Below are 18144 nucleotides of genomic sequence, written 5' to 3'. Positions count from 1 at the left end.
TGGTATAAGAAGAAATAATTTCACTGGCTTCAATGAGGCTATTTCAGAGTATTTTTACCTCTGTCATTGTGTGGTCAACATTTTTCTGGACACAGAGAAGCTTTGCAAACTTTATATAAATCTTATAGTTTAGTGCTGCCTAAAGTGATCGTTAAAAAAAATAGAAATAAATAGGGAAAAAGTTACCTTTCATGTAATCTATGAAATTGTGAGATTAATGATGTGAAAGATGAAAAAACTGTACATATATTATCAATATGTTGCTGACAGACTGTAATAGGTCACTAAGATTTTCATATGTCTGCAGTACATGTACTGCATATTTGAGGAATAAAACTTGAAAGCATAGTTACAGAGAAGTTATTGTGTTCAACTGTGGGAAGATACTTTTTTTTTTCCTGAGTAGACAGGGAGAACTTTCACTCCAAATTTATCTTATGCTGGTTGGATATTCACAAAAAGCAGCTATCTTTACTTGATTTTAATTCACTAAAAATCATACAGTAATCAATAACTATCTTAATCACATAAGGACAGTCTCAGAAGAGTTCAGCATCTGTTGTCACATAACATTTGGCACTTCAGGAAGGGAGGCAACTGATGCATAATCTTTAAGGCCTCTAGTAGGTGTTTACTTGGACAGCAAATCAATAACCAAATTCTAAAATACTCTGAGTAGGGCTCACAAAATCCTTCTAAATAAGCTCTTAATCATTCCATGAAATAACTCAATTGACCATATGGCAAAAGACAGGAGGAAAAATTGTGGCAGTAAAACAAGCTGTTATTTCAATCAGAAAGGGAAGGTACTTTCAGTCCTATATTGAGTGCAATTTAATATAAAGACAAAAAAAAAATAAACATTAAATAGCACAGGAACCAAACTTTTTATTAATACTATTAATTGTTAAAATGGAATCTGACCTTTTCCTAGTATTGGAATCCCATAGCTGCTGGGCAGAAATATTTCTCCCTCTTTTGCTCATTCACTATGGCTTCCCAGATCATTAATGTAGTTAGTTTTATCTTGTTTGCCTGTCTTTTTTTGACAGTGCTCTTTAACCCTATGAGAAACTTAAAACATTTTGCATAATGTTGTTAAATGTTTTGTTCCACTACCACTACACTTTTGCTTCAGCAATGGAGCAAATTTGAAAGCTAATCTCAATCAACCCCATGGCAGATAAGAACAGAAACATACTTTATATGGTGGTTATGTAATTTTTTATTTCAGTTAGTTCCAGCAATTAGACAAGATATCTTAAAGGCTAAGTCTAATCTGCAAAAAACAAAACAAAACAAAACAAAAACACAAAAACACCAAGGGCACATCTAAAGAGCTAGAGATCAATTAGAGATCAGTTTGATTTATGGAAGTCTGCTGCCTATGTTTGAATGCATGGGCAACTGAGTCATATTCAGTGCAAGATGGCATGTTTTACATATAAGAAAATATTTACCAAATTACTCTTAACTTCTTTTCAACCTTCTGCTTATACTACTTCCCCATGAATAAAAAGAAATATATGTAGGTCACATTGAAAGCAATGCCTCCTATTTATATCCATGGAAACCACCATAGATACAATAAATTCAATAATACTGCTTTATAGAGAAAATTTTCAATTAGAAAACACTATCTTTCTATGTAGTCATCACTATTAACTATGCATTTTCACTGTCAGTGAACAAGAGCCTGCACGCTAAGCTCATAAAAATCTACACAATAGGAGGTTACCCATTGCTGTCACTGCTGAAATGCCTTGCTATGCTCACATGCACTGTTTGGTCTCCATAAATGTTCAGGAAACATCAGTGAATGTCAGTGGGTGCCATTATTTCTACATAAAGACATTCAATGACACATTTTTACTTCAAATGCATACTTCCATGTAGATGTCATTTTGTCAGACTGCCTCTCTGCTGCCATCTGTCTCACAGCAACAAAATGTAATGAAATACTGGTGGGAAGTTTCAGCTTCTACTGCCATACCACCGACATTTGCCTCTGACACTGAGGGTTAACAAATCTAACGCATCTAGTAGACATTATTTATTTTTTTTTATCTGTAGAATTCTCTTATTGCCTTCCTGAAAAATGCAAGACAAGGTCATATTTGTTATCATCAGTTGTACAGATTCAGATACAAAACCAGAGGAAGAAACTAGTGGATATTTGTGCTTGGGTGCATGGTTCTGTCATACAGCCCATCACCTTCATTCATGGTAATATATATATATATATAATATATTTATATATATATGCTTTGCAAAAGACATACTGAAGTGGGAAGGATTATAGTTGCTTGCTTAATCTTTCGTGCTTTTCTATGCAATCAGTTTCAGCAGTAAGAATGTAGTTTCTTACTATTGCTTTAAGATTTTTGCACATGATGAATAAAATTTTTATAGTCTGGAAACACTGATAATTGTACTTTGTACACTCTGCACCAAATACATAACATTCACTTGACACACAAGTTCTTCTATAGTATTACAGGTATCAAAGAATAACCAGAGCCAGGGTGATTTTTTCATGAATTAGTGACTCTCTGAAACTATGTGCAGTAGACATAATAGCAGTAACAACCATCCATCTTGTGAAAGACAGTGACAAATGTTGCTCAGAGCTTTAAGTAATATGATTGTCAAAAAGCACTCAGTCTCTTAAAAAGTGGTCAGAAATCATGCAACAGAATGCATATATGACCTTGGAATAATCAGTCATTCAAATGTATTTCTTCTACATGCCAAAAATTTATTGAGAAAGCATTAAGTATATTTACCCTTAGACAGAAATCTGACATATCTGAATAAAAAGTATGAAATGTATGAACAATCCTAGCCAAACTATGCCAACTTTTGAATTTTTGCAGAAGCTAAAATCTTCTTAGGAATGAGAGTACCATCACTTTTACCACTGGAATTAGTATATTGTTGTGAATGCTCTAAATTGTGGGGAACCTTTGAAGACGTGTCAGACAAACACATGGATTTTTAACATGTTTAAAATATTTGTTTTCTGCACCTTAGAAAGGGATCCAAGTTTGTTAAATTCTTAATGGAATGTTACAGAATTCTTTTTCTACCTTCTACCACATATGTTAAACATGTTAAAAAAAACTAAGTTTTTGTGGGAAGTAGATTCCTTACCCCTGCATCTACTTACAAATGCGTTGCTACTGTGCAAGCTCAGAGTCCTGCAAGGTCATAAATAGCAAAGACATGAAAGAAAAATTATTCTCTCAGCATCTAAAAATAATAAAATTAGCAGCCTGTATTTTTATTTTCTAAGCAAGCCTTCTGTTCCAATCTGTTATATAGAATGTCTTCCAATTTACAGGACATAAAACATGTTTTACAATATATTCAAATTTCTGTATTCAGACAATTTTTTCCTATTTATACCATTATAGCTGTGTGCATTTAGAGCAAGTTGGTTTACTCAAATGCCTGGTCCCTCCTACTCTAAGAAGTTTATTGAAACACATTTTTTTTTTAATGAAGATAAACTGCCAGGGTTATTTTCTTCTTCTAGTAAGTACTTACCAAGGGAAAACAATTTTGAAAGTAAAGCACGAACCTCAGGACTATATTTTACAACACCTATCCAAGCTCATTATTGCATATAAATGTATATATTTCTTCTTCCAAGTAAGGTAGCTCATCAGGAAACTCATTTACACTGACAATGCATTTTCTTCCTCAGAATTTCAGCCCACTATTAATTGCAGATATTTGTAGTGTTACTTGCTCCAATTTAGTATTATATAAGCCTAACAGAACTTTTGAGGCAGATCAAAAACTAAGGCAACTTCATAACATTCTGGCAATGATAAGAAGCCTGAAAATGAATATAAATGTGATGTACCCACTTTATGCTGTCAGAGTGATATGAAGTGGTCCCAGCATAAATGAGAAATCTTACAGAATTTGAACGTTTCTGTAGATAGCAACTCAGAGGCCAGTAGTTAAGTATCTCTGAGCATATCAAAGTATTTATGAAACAAGTATCTAAGTATCTTTGTAAAAAAATAAAAAAATAAAAAAAAAAATTGAGCAAGAGCTCACAAAAAATAGGGTTTTATCAATCCATATAGAGTTAGAAGGATAGGTTTAATTATTTTTCACTAAATGATTTAGAAGGAAAAAAACCAAAGCAAATAAATACATTTTGAACTTGCTTTTTTTCCACTTGAAACTACCACAGGAAAAAAAAAAAAAGAAAGAAAAAAAAAGAGACAAAATCTTGAATCCTTCACAGTATGAACAAGTCATATTTTAAAAAAAATTTATTATGAAAATCTATCAGTTTCTGACCAACTCTAAATAAATTATTATGGTGAACACAATAAATCTGTACTGAAATTAGAAAAATTCTTCAGAGCTCTCTAATTCATGGAAACATTATCATTATAATCTATTTGAACCGTCTCATTTTATTTGAAGGTAGTGCATTCTTATTACAATAAATTCATGCATATTGTCATAAGCTGTTTTGAAACATTATTGACAAATGTTAACTTTTAAAGTTTCCCAAATTATTTGGCCTAAGTGCATCTTCATCTCACAATGTTTCATAAGATATTAAGATACCTTCAATCTGTACATGTGCCATATTAACAAATATCCTGCAATATGACTTGTATTACATTAAAATAGTTTATGTACCCTAAATACTTTAAAGAAAAATAATTTAATTATTTGTTACTCAAAATGCTCCAAAATCTGTCATATATACTATGAAAGTTAGTCCAGCTTCAGAATATTAATCCACTAAATTTCCCTTTGTTTACAGTATTTACATAAAGAAAAAAGTATCTCAAGATAATTAGATTTCTGTGTACAAGAATTAGATACCACAAGCCTGGAAAACATTGAGTTGGATTACTGGTAAACCACAGTGACACCCAAGGACTGCTCTTGGATCACAGATAAAGACTAAACGTTTTTCTGTCCTCATTTTTATTTGGGGAAATTGTAGGTGTCTCCATGCTCAGTAGGAAATGAACAATATTTATGTCTTTGAGTTCTCTGTGCCATGTATGCTGTGGAAGTTGGCAGGTTTACTAACCGATTCCGACAAGAGGAGACCTATTTAGCAAACATGTCAGATTTTCACAGCTCTCACCCTCAGGATGTTCCAGTATGGCTTTGCCAAATATCTCTGCTGTTTCTGTAGCGTTCCTTGCTTCAATAGAGCACAAAAAGTTATTCTCCAGCACATACTGCTGGATAGGAGCCCACAGTGAGGGCATTCTCGGGATAGTGTGAATGTGTACAAATGCACATAACTACTCCCAGAGACTCCCTAACAGCCCACTGCCCTTAGGAGCAACACTCTATTAACATGTTCTCTGTAGTCTACTAAGAATTATTTCCAGGTTTTAGCAATCACTATCTCATACTTAATCAGATTCCAAAGGATAAAAAATCACAGAAGTTGTCCCAAGTTGAAAGGGACACACAAAGATTGCCGAGTCCAACTCTTAGCTCTACAGGGGGCCACCCAAAAATCAAACTTCAAGTCTGAGAACTGTGTCCAAACACCATCTGAACTCCATCAGCTTGGGGTTGTGACCACTGTCCTGGGGACTCTGTTCTCTGGTGAAGAGTCTTTTCCTAATATTCAACATGATCCTGCCCTGACACATCTCCATGTCATTCCCTCAGGCCCTATCACTGTCACTGAAGAACAGAGCTCAGTGCTGCTCCTCCACTCCCTGTCAGGAGTTGTAGGCTGCCATAATGCCTCCCCTCAGCCTCCTTTGCTCTGAGCTGAGCAAACCAAGATATCTCAGCTGCTCCTCATACATCTTGTCCTCTAGATTCTTCACCATCTTCATAGTCCCCTTTTGGACACACTCTAATGGTTTTATCTCCTTCTTATATTGTGGCATCCAAACTTGTACACAGTGCTCAAGTTGAGTCCACACAGTGCAGAGCAGAGACAAACAATCCCTTCTCTTGACTGGCTGCAGCAGTACTGGCCGAAGTACGCTGGGGAGGTGTAGAATCTTTGGCTGCCTCAGAAAATTTACCGTCTATAGAACCCCCAGCTTTGCAACAAAGAATATTGCAGTGGTGATTTATTATCAGCCTTGCTCCTTGCATTACTGTGGGTCACTCTATAGAAAGTTTCCTGCTGACTGTTGTGACCAGCAGGCAACAATAAAAGTAAACTGGCATAGTATTTTTTGACAGTTGTTATATGACAGAATGAAATAAAGTATGTCATGAAGGGATTGTATGACTTAAACTGTTTTTCAGAGTTACCATGAAAGAAAATAAAAGAACTGAACACATAAGCCAGAGAAAGGATGTGCTGCCTTAATGACATCTTGCACTAGAGTTCTTCTCACTGAATCTGTGAATCATCCTATCACAATTTTAAAGATATAAAATTTACCTAAAAGAAACACATTATGCATATAGCCATTTAGCAGTTATTATCAGTTCAACTCTGAGTTTAATAAAGGTGTTTGAGGTCTTTTTGGGAAAATTCAATGGATTTTTTTATTATACATTTTAGTATCAAGATCAGTTTATTCATAATTCCTGTGCTTTTCGTTCCTTTTAGGTTTAATTCATAGTGAAGTCCCATAAAAAAGTTTAAGAAACACTGCAGATTTTCAGTTCCCTGCCAGCTGCACGTTTTCAAAAAATTATCCATTTAATCTGTCTTTTTTCCTTTCTCCTAATTAAAGCATTACTTCCCTTATTTAAGCAATCATGAGAAGCAAGAGTCACTGATCTTTTCTTGGCAACACTCACAATTTTCTAGCTTAGCCAGTATTGCATTCAACTTTATTATAACAATAATAATAATAACCTATCATTATCAGTGAATTTGCCTTACAGTTCTTCAAACCTCTTCCTGAGCTTTTGCCTTTCCTGTTTCTTGAATTCAAGGGTTAGGACCAGGACACAACACCATAAGGTATTCTTTAAATGTATTGATACTCCCAACAATGTAGCAGACATGAGAAAAGCAGATGCAGGTCCTCTGTTTAATAGACAGACTTGTACTTACTGGTACTGTAATAGTTAAGGAATAACATGCAAGTAAAATGAGCTGTGGCCAAACTATGCTGAAAGTAAACTAGTAATACATTAATTTTTTTGTTGCCACTGTTTCAATGGTGAATCCAAGATTTTTTGGACTTAGAAATAGTATAGAGCAAATGAACAATGAAAGTACAGTATAAATAGTATGGTTAACACAAAATATTATTCACTGGAGAAACTATGATTTCTGGAGTGACTGGAGAAACTGGAGTCACTGCAGAAACTGATTTTCCTCCACAATGTTAATCAGTACATAGGAAGTAAATATTTGTGACTGAACACTCACGCCTACATGACTGACATCCACTGTCAACTAGCTTTTCTCCAACATTTATTTCTATACTGATATTCTGATGTTATTCTTTCCCTTTATCTAAAACAGTGTACTAATTATTCTCAATAAAAGTAGCTCCATCTAATCTTCCACCTAAATTTGTCACAGTTATTCCCACCAAGGAATATTTGCCCTCTATTCACTGTCTCCTTGCTCTTCATACTCACGCAGGTACATCAGACTGACACCATCCCACCCAGAGGCAACATCTGGAAGATCCCATTACTTTAAGCTGCTCTATTAGAACAAGATAGCTCAGACAGAGATTCAAGACAGTAGCTCTGAGCTATTTCTCATAAAGTATTTCACAAAGTGATATGTATGATGTTTTTGTTTTTTTTTAATTTTGCAGATCCTACAGCTCAGCAGACTTTAGCAGGCCATTGTTATTGTCTGGAAGCCAGCATTTCTCATTATTTTACTGATTGTTAAGGAACTATCTCATAGTTTCATAGTTTCATAGTTTCATAGTTTCGTGCGGGTTGGAAGGGACCTTAGAGATCATCGAGTCCAGCCCCCGGGATTCGAGCCTCTGTGTAGCAGAGCGGCACTTCTACCACTTGCGCCACAGGGGGGATTCGAACCCCGGGCCCCAGTGTTGCAAGGCGGCGTCTTTAACCACTGTGCACCGGGGCACACAGTGAATTCATCTCAGTGAATATGTTTTTTTTTTTTCCCACTAGCTTAATCTAAGTTCTATTCACTATTGCTGCCCATAAATATATCTATTTTCATTGAATGAAGATTATTTAAAACTTAGATAAAAGTAGCAGACAGATTCTAGCACACTACTTGATTTAATTCCAGTCAAATGTTGACTTTTTTCTCAACTGAATAAAATAAAAAAAGTTAAAATGTATTGGTAAAATACAAACAAATTCATTACTTTTCTGGAAATTTCTGAGACACAGTAACAAGTAAAAATAGCTTTGCAGACTCCAAACAATAATTTCCAAATCATTCCCTTTATTATCTTTTTATTTCTTTCAACCTTCTGTCTCAGGCATGACAGCTGCCCTTGAGCATTCATGCCTCTATCGTTTACTTCAAAGTATTCTTCACTGCACTGAAGAACCATATGGAACTTTTTGTTTGTTTTTAAATAAACTTACCAGTCCCTCCACTCTTGTATTGCACACACACACACACACACAAAATAATAAAATAAAAATTAAAATAAAAATAAAATTGACAAAAAGATTTTTTAAACATTTTTCAAGATTGACTAACAACAAAAACTTAGGGTAGGCATCGGAAGTATGATCTTAATCAGACAAAGTATCTCTTCAGTCATAAGGCAAATAATTTTAATTCAGATGCACACTAGAAGGAACATGGATCAAGTTTTTCTGCTTGATAGTACAGAAAATATACTATTGGCTGTCAGAAACTGGCAGAGGATTTAAATGCAATGTGTTCTGGATAAAATGTGCTCGTGAAAATGAAATTAATAAACTTAGATGACGGTCCTGTGAATTAACAATAGAAGAGCTTCAATGCGGATACTAGACTGAGACTTATCTAAATATTCTTTAGGTTCCTGGGATTGTATCTATCTTTTGAACTCACTCTAGTTTCCACCCTTAAAATCTGTATTGCACAAACACATTGCTTTGACAGAATTCCTTTTCAGTCAGGATAGAAACACTGTAGGGGTTATAATTATGATTTGTGCTCTAGTGTCACCAGTGCTTCCACAAGTCATAGAGGAAGAGTAATCAAATTGCTTCCTATAACCTTACTCTAATTTCTCTGATCTTGCTTATCACTTCCTGCGTGCATTTTAGCAGCACCAAACTTGTTTTCTCAGCCAGCTCACAAAAAACTATTCTACAGCAGAGGTTACATGCTAAACGCAAAATATCCATGGGAGATCCCAAAGCTTGAAAAATTTCCAGAGCCAAGGTGGACAGGCTTCTTTCTGCTTTCACAATGTATGCACTTGCACAACAACTCCCATAGTGGAAAAGGGAAATTCCAAGTATTTTTTACCACTTTTACCTTGTAAAACAGCCATTGCTAGTAAAAAGACATCAAAATTTAGATTAGAAAATCAAGTTACATTTAAAAAAAAAAAAAAAAAGAATTCAGTGGGAGTACTTTACAGGCTGAACTAGATCTTGAGTAAGATGAATACCCTATACAAAGATATCAGATTTGTAATACAGACACACTGTTTTGTTTGTGTATTTTTCACAGAAGACCAATGGAAAAGAAACTGTTCAGAAGCTGATGTGGATTTTTCTGACAACAGGCAAGACATACTTCTGTTTTATTTAAAATAATTCCTCCAGCTTCTTTTCTTTTTTTTTTTTTTCTTTTCTTTTCTTTTCTTTTCTTTTCTTTTCTTTTCTTTTCTTTTCTTTTCTTTTCTTTTCTTTTCTTTTCTTTTCTTTTCTTTTCTTTTCTTTTCTTTTCTTTTCTTTTCTTTCTTTTCTTTTCTTTTATTTCTTTTCTTTTCTTTTATTTCTTTTCTTTTTTGTCAGCTGTATTGTAGAGTTGCTTCCTCACGCTTTGAGAAATTATTGATTGTATTTCTCAACTGCAAAATCTGGCTTAAGTGAGTCTGATTCTGTTTTTGAGAAAGCTCTAGTTGAAATGGTGTGTCGTTAGTAGAGAAAAAAAGAATCCTAATGATTCAGTAAGACTATTGTCATATTAAAAGAAATATTTTCCACACTTGTTGAACATATTTTTATCTCCATGGTGGATTTTTACAGATTAAAGAAGCAACAGCAACTTCATGCACAGTTATTTGCAAAATCGTACAGACACGTGTCCTAGTGCTTCAGAAGCCTGCCAGGTGTTAACTAGTTTTCTGCTATATTGGATGGAATATGTTTTCATATTGTTAAAGCAGAAAACACCTACTGGAACTCTAAAGTCAGTGTCTCTGTGAATGTAATACATTTCCAAGGTATTTTGTACATTAATTTTTTTTTTCAATTTTTTAGCCAGTCATACTTCAAAAGGCTCGTAGAATTCAGTGAATAATATCATATTATTAGTAGTCATTGGGCTATATCTATACAGATACAATTTAAAACGTTACATAATGTAAAAAAAAAAGCAACAACAACAATAAAAAAGACCCTATTGAGAAGAAAAAAACACAGACCTCCTGCTTCTTCAGGTCTCGGACCTCCTTCATTTACTAAATCTTGTTAGAAAAGGATCTGACCATGTACTCTTAGATTTGCAGTTACGCATTTTCCTGAGAAAGGCTGACATACATTAGCCAGTGGGAATACAGAGAAAGCATAATGGTTACTGCAGTGGTCTTAGGAAAAGATAAATAAAAATCTGTAGGTACACGCAAAATGAAAGAACCTCTCTTGCTAAAGAAAAATCCTGGATTTGGAAGGCAGGATGGTTGCATATACAAATAAATGAAAGAAATCACACTGACAGAGGGTCCAAAATACATCAACAGAAAAGGGCAATATTTAGTGATCATACTAGATGAATCTTTGTTTTATTCAACCTGGAGCAGTAATATTCAAAAGACAGTATTAGAGAGTGTTAAAGCAAACATGAGAGGAAGAGTCACTGCTTCTCCCAGGAAGTTTTGTAGACAGTATAATAGTTTGTTAGTTATTATCATAATGTAACAAAAGCTACAAAATAACCTTGTCAACCTTGTCATTTCAATTTTTTATGCATTGTCTTTGTTTTCCTGGATATGTCAGTAAATTCTTCTATCTATAACATATTGCCATAGGCTGAAAGCGCGTAAAAGAGCTCTGCAACAGAAGTGTCACATGCAATAACATTATACAATAAACAACACTGGCCTTAGTTACTTCTGAATGTCTAGATTTTACAGGTAATGCAGCACATGAATTACTTAAGCCTAGCTCCAGCTATGACCACACGATTCTCCCAGCTTTGGTCCTTCAGTGATGAGCATTCTATCGACAGTGTTATCTCAATGTCAAAAGGAAAAGCATAGGGGAGAAAAGACAAAACAAAACTAACCTGCTGGCCATACATGTCCACCCAAGGATTTGTTGGCCTGAAGGTTGTACAGCAACTGCTCCTTTGAAAATTGCAGGTAGTCAAATGTTGAGACCAGCCCTGCATCTGGGAGGGCTATAGGCAGTTAAGGAAGATCCAAAAATACTTTTGGGTACCATTCAGTGTTTCCAGCTGTTTGGATGGCACTGCATCTACCCTAGTGTTCCCAGCTGCTCTTTTCAGTGTTTCCTTGATATGCTTTTTGGATTCATTAAATACATGATCATCTTACCTCCACCATGTTATTAACCATTCCAACTTATCTTCTATTAAATAAACTTAGATAAGTAAATCAGCTATTTGGTGATGTGTTTTATATATATATATATATATATATATATATATATATATATATATAAACACATTTAAATATAAATATATATATTTTTATATATATATATATTTAAATTAAATACTCCTCATTTTAGGCAGAAAATTTACCTTCAGCTTTAAATACTAGTAGCCAGATAATACTGCATGTTGCTAAGATCTCACACAAAAGAAGCGTATAAACAGCTTGTTTGTACACTAACTTCAGTATATCATACATAACTTGGAGAGTAAAAGATAGTTTAAATTTTATTGAACTTTTCATTTTAGGAACTTAAATAAGGTAAGGAGAAATAATTCACAGTTAATATAACTAAAAGCATTTAAAAGTTGTCTTAAAATAAGTTTAAAGACTTCACAAAGGCTGCCAAAGACAGACAAAAGAAATAACAGAGAGTGGGAGCAGAACGGGGAAAAAAAGAAAAAAGAAAAAGAAAAAGATAAGAAAAGAAATCAACTATTCACAGCATCAGTGGAATGAGGAAGTTCCAGTTCATTGGAACTCCATGTTCTTCATGCTTCAAGGGCTTCTGGAATAACAAAAAATTGTGCATGCTTTCTTTGCCAAAGAGACTTGAAAGGACAGATGTTATCCTAACTCACAACCAGGATTCTGGCTGCCCATTTCAGCATCATATTCTGGCCAATTAAAAACTGACATCTGCAGAAGGAAGTAGAAATAATGCAAGCATGAGCCCGATGCTGCTTCTAACTGCTTATTTTCTATTTGAAATTATACACAGTTTTAATAACAAAAAAATTCTCCATCAGTGATACTACAGAGGCTGCATTTTGAATAAAATCATATTTTAAAGATTGACCAGTATCACCCCTTAAGCAAACAGAAGGAGGACAGGCCTGATCCCATCAAAATTAATGAAATATTGTTACTGAAGCAATTTTATCAGGGAAAGCACTATCACTGGGAATTTCTTTTTCTTTGTAATAGACAAATTCAACAGTCTTCCTCAACACAGTCCTACTGAGCAATCACATGGGTGTATTTTACCTTTGTAAATGCTTGACCTTTATATTAAATGTTAAATAGTCCTTATCATTTTAGCCTTTTGGTTCACAGTGACTTTGAAAGTCTTTCCTCAGTTAAATTACAATTCTTGGAAAAGCTATCCAGTAAAGGCTGCATGCTTTAGCTCTAGTCTGATACTGAAATGGAGAAAGATATTCCACTTTTTCCTCCCACTGGAGCCCGACTTTTATCGTAGTTAACATTTGATATTTGATGCTCTGGGTTTTAAAAGGAAACTTCCTTGAGAATGCTATTAATGGAAATCTTTCTAGTAGAGAAAATGGGATCTTAACCCTAGGGAAGCCTATACAAAAGTTGGTGGTGCTAGGTCAATAATCAGTCATACCTGAAGCTGTTTTTAAGCTCACTAGTTAGGTAAGTGTAAGGAGTACAGCTATTTTAATGTAGAACAGTGAAAACAAAAAGAACTAATAGCAAAGAATAAAATACACAAGATGCCCTCCTAGAAGCTGCATTAGGCTACCACTACACTTTGTCTGGAATGCTTCATCCAACAGTAGTTCCAGGGCGTACATATGAATTGTGGCCCCATCTGCTGACAGGGTGTAAAGAGCTCCTGTACAGTTTGCACATGTGAAGACACATCTTCTGTACTTTTCTTTCAGAACTTGAATGAAGTTCTGCCTTCACTGCTTCCCCCACCCCTGTTGTTATTTGTCAAGGACTGTACAGGTTAACAAGCTTGTCATTGTTGTTGGCATTTATATTGCTGTTTTCATCTCCTTTCTCCCATCTAATGATCTTCTCCTTTTTTTTGATAGGATTTGACAATTTTCTGACTTCCCCTTCCTATTCCTTACAGAGATGCTTCCAGAATAAAAGTAAATAAATCAAAATTGATGATGACATGAATGTGACAGCTTCAAAAAGTTGCAACTATCATTTTCCATTTTCTTCTATTACCCCAATAACTGAAACAGAACAGAACAGAACAGGACACAGAAACAATGAGACACAGCAGCAGACTTGAACAGGAAGTAAGCAAATTTATTTAAAATTTGTTAACCAGCAATGGCAACTATTTCAAAGTGAGACACTGTTTGACAGGCTTGATCCCATCTAAATTAATGCAATACTGTTACTGAAGCAATTTGGTCAGGGAAAGCACTACCACTGGGAAAAACAAACACACAAAGCAAACATCCACTTCTGGAGAAATCTTTCTAAAGGCCCCGCTACTAATCATGTACTTTTCATGTCTGCAGAGACTTAACATTTTTACCTGACAAGTAAAACTTGTCTGCCTAAAGTAGCCAAAGCACTTAAGAAATAAATCAGCAGAGATACTTCCCAGATCAACAAAATGACAAAGGGCAATTGTGGCTAGTCACAGATGTCATTGCTAGTCCTTATTAGCATGTGCTTGATTTGCAAGTATATAAAAAACTATGGAATACGATATCTCTATACATGCTGAGAATCAGGAGTGAAATGATTTGAGAAATAGACTATAGAGATCTATATAGTATATTCCTCCACTGTTCAGAGTAATTCTTTCCAGCTGACTTTAAGCCATCATTTTTATACTTTACAAATTTGTTTTCAGCCCCTTGCCACCACAAATTCTAACATGGTACCAGATATTGATTAACTGGAGAAACAGATGTCTCAACTGCGCTAGTGTTTCCTTACTATGCTATATCCTTGTGCTATCAACTGCCTGACATTTCTGTGTTTTCTAATGATTTTACAATATCAAAGATGCAAATTCTCTTACGAATCATTAAAACTTATTAAGTGATTTATTAAACATAGAGCATCCTATAAAATCCTCAGAATGTTAGAGGTGAAGCCTTAAAATTATGAGCTGAGGTACTCAGCTCATTGCGTAATCCCCTCACTAATAGCCTTATAGATGTTGAGGTAGAAAAAGAGCAATTTGTTATGTTAGAAAAAGATCAATTTTGCAGTTATTGCAGTTCACAGTAACATTTTATATCAGAAAAGGTTGTTCTGACACTGAGGATGACAGTTCAATACTTGTTGAAACCAAAAATAAATCAGAGGACAAACAAAGGTATTTATTTACAGTTCTACAAACCAACTAAGCTAGTAAAAAGGCAGAGAAATTGAGAGTCTAGGCTGATGCACCAGAAGAGTTAACCATGTACTAAGTACTGGGATGTACGAATCAAATATTCTCATTTAATGAAGGGTATACAAATTTAACTCCAGATCAAAACTAGTTAATCATTGCATAAAACAATCTACAGCATGATCTATGATTTAGAAAGGATTTAAAACAATCATTTAGGTAGTACATATTGAAATTATTATTTCCTGGTTTGTACTTGAGCCAAAAATACACCACCAAACATTTAACAAATGGAACACTGCAACAGTGCATCTCAGAATACCCCCTATATTCTTGGAATCATCAGCTGAGGCTGGTTCAGGGGAATTTAGGCTCTCAGTGCTCTGACAAAAAAGTACATTTGTTGGAGATCAAGGTGAGTCACAAATAAGGTGAGTCTCAATAGGCTAAAACTTGCACAGATAGAAATTAGGAATGTATTCCTGAAACCTGCTTTGAACCTTCTACTGTGTGTCTGGTTTCAGTCTTCCACTTCAAATCCTGTTTGAAAACTGACCTTGGTAAATTAACTTACATTGAATGAAAGCTGATACTTAAGTAGCAATTTTTCTGTCTTCATGATTTTAAGTTCTGGGGAACTTTTCTGAAACATCCAAGCATACTCAGTGCACTAATTATTGTCATATAGGTTAATTTGGCTAAATTTTTAGCTTTTTCAAACGGACTGGTGTTTGAAGGTAACATGATTTAAATGAAAGACTGACATTAATTTTTGAAACATCCAATCTTTCAAAATGCTCAATATTTTTATATAATTGAAATACTATGGAGACAACTAAAATACAATATTAAATTAAATATAGCTCTACAACTTCTTGAAGGGAAGTTGTGATTAGGAGGGGGTCAGCCTCTTCTCCCAGGCAACAAATAGAACCTGAGGAAATGGCCACAAGTTGCTCCAGGGAAGATTTAGATTAGACACAAGGAAAAACTTTTTGTGTCTAAGAGTGATCAGGCATTGAAATGGCCTGCAGTACCACTACTACTTCATTAAAATGTATCCTCTCACTCTTACTCCATTCATCTGATTCTTTCCATGTGACATTTTGTATGGTTAATGTATATTACCTGATCCTTCTAGTATATTTTTCCTGTTCTCTTTATTGTCATTTAGTTTTTGTTTAGCTTTTTCCTTTTTTCCTGTGAGAATGAAAATGCTGCCATGCTACCCCACCAATTTGTTACTAAGATTAAACACTAGAAAACACTGATAAACACGCGATGAGGCTCATTTGGAGAGGTAAATTGCCTACCTATACCTTGACCATAGCTGCACACATAAGTCAGGATACCTTGTTTCATTTAGTCTTTTTTCAGGACATTGAGATGTTTGATTGACACATGTTTCACCATCTTTACCTATATTCTGTGCAAGATAACACTGTCTGCAACATACTTTTGGCAAAAAGTACTAACTGATTACTGACACATAGAACAACTGGAATTTCTCCACAAGCAACCCACACCAAATGTTGCCTTCCCTTTATTATCATCAGCACTCTCTCTATAGAACACACTGACTCCTTGTATTAGTCAGCCAAGGGGAGAAATTCCTTTTCTATATTATTACAAACCACCCTGTATCATAGTCTGATGCATGTCTCATCTCTAGCTGGCAGCATTTTTCTTGTCAGAATAGAAGCAGAATTATAAGAATTAATCCTAGTGCTGTGCCATCCTTCCCCTAAAATTACAGGGAAATGTGAACTTGGAATACACAGCTCATATCTATCTGTCATTTGCTTCAGGAGAAAATTCCTCCAGCCACTCCTCATCAGCACAGTTGCATGTGATATGACTCACATTACAAGAGACTCATTAGAGAAGGTGGTCAGCTGCACGCTGTGTTGTGGGAGCCTATTTAGAGATTTATGCTGGACTACCTCTCTATTAGCAGAAAGTTTTCGGCTGATCTATGGATGTTACCAATATGCTGCCTGCACAAGGTGGCATGGAGTTTGGTTTTTTGGGTTTTGTGGTCTTTTTTTGTTTTGTTTTGTTTTGTTTTGTTTTGTTTTTGCAGTCCCTTTACTATCCCACACAGCTGAACTCTTTAATTGATCACAGAGTTTTCTTGACTGTCATCTGCTCTTTCTGTGGATATTAATTCAACACCTAGCTGAGCAACCTTTACTAAAAACAAACCACTTCTGCATTCTATGGGATTTTCAAGAGTTCTTTTTATGGTTTCCATAGGGAAATTACTGATTTATGACAGTAATTAAAATTACATGTTTAATTTAAGCCAACCAGCTAAAGCTGTAGTTAATATTAAAAATAAAATACTCACCTCATCCTGAAATAGATGCACAAGTCAGGTGGGATGAATAAGCTATCAGGGCTGCCTGTACTGAGCACAAAGGAAGCCAAGATTAACAGTAGACACCTAATGTTTAAACAACTAAAACTAGGGCAAACTCCAGCCAGTGCCTATTTATTAGAAATTATGTATATAATAACCTCACGGTGTTTATGTGAGATACATCATATCATATCACAGTGTTGAATTTTTTTCCCTTAACTAAAGTCCTCTAATGATATTATGAACTGTACCAACATAATTGGTTTATACATGTGTTGATTTAGCAGAATATACTTCACAAAGAGCTGTGTTTACCTAGCCTACCTTTACTTTAAATCCAACAAAATGAACGGAGAGGTGACAACAGACAAGACCAATCACACATAAACATATCTTATTTTGGTACATAAGGGAATTTCACACCATCTGCTCTTGATATCTTACATATACTTCATTTTTCATACTTTGTTCTCAGAGTCTCACAGTCTCGTGCGGGTTGGAAGGGACCTTAGAGATCATAGAGTCCAACCCCCGGGATTCGAGCCTCCTGTGTAGCAGAGCAGTACTTCTACCACTTGCACCACAGGGGGGATTCGAACCCGGGTCTCCAGTGTTGCAAGCGGCGTTCCTACCACTGCGCCACCTTCATTGGCTTCATTCTCATCTGGGACTACATCATTGCCTCCCAGTTTTTGGTTGTTTTTTTTGGTTTGTTTTTTTTTTTTGTTTGTTTGTTTGTTTTTTTCTAATTTTCATCTATAAACCTTTTTGGATTGTTTTTTATCATTATAATTTTGTTTGGTTTGGTTGTGGTTTTTTGTTTCTTGGTTGTTGTTTTTTTGTTGTTGTTGTTGGTTTTTTATTTTTGGGGGTTTTTTTTTTGCCTTTTTTTTGCTCTTTCTTGCAACTTATTTCCATTTCTTTCCCCTTACATTACTCCCATCCCCTCC

The sequence above is a fragment of the Coturnix japonica genome, chromosome 4, assembly GCF_054131305.1.
Source record: "Coturnix japonica strain WE chromosome 4, WE-NBRP24, whole genome shotgun sequence".
Lineage (NCBI taxonomy): Eukaryota > Metazoa > Chordata > Aves > Galliformes > Phasianidae > Coturnix > Coturnix japonica.
Note: the sequence above shows the minus strand (reverse complement) of the source record.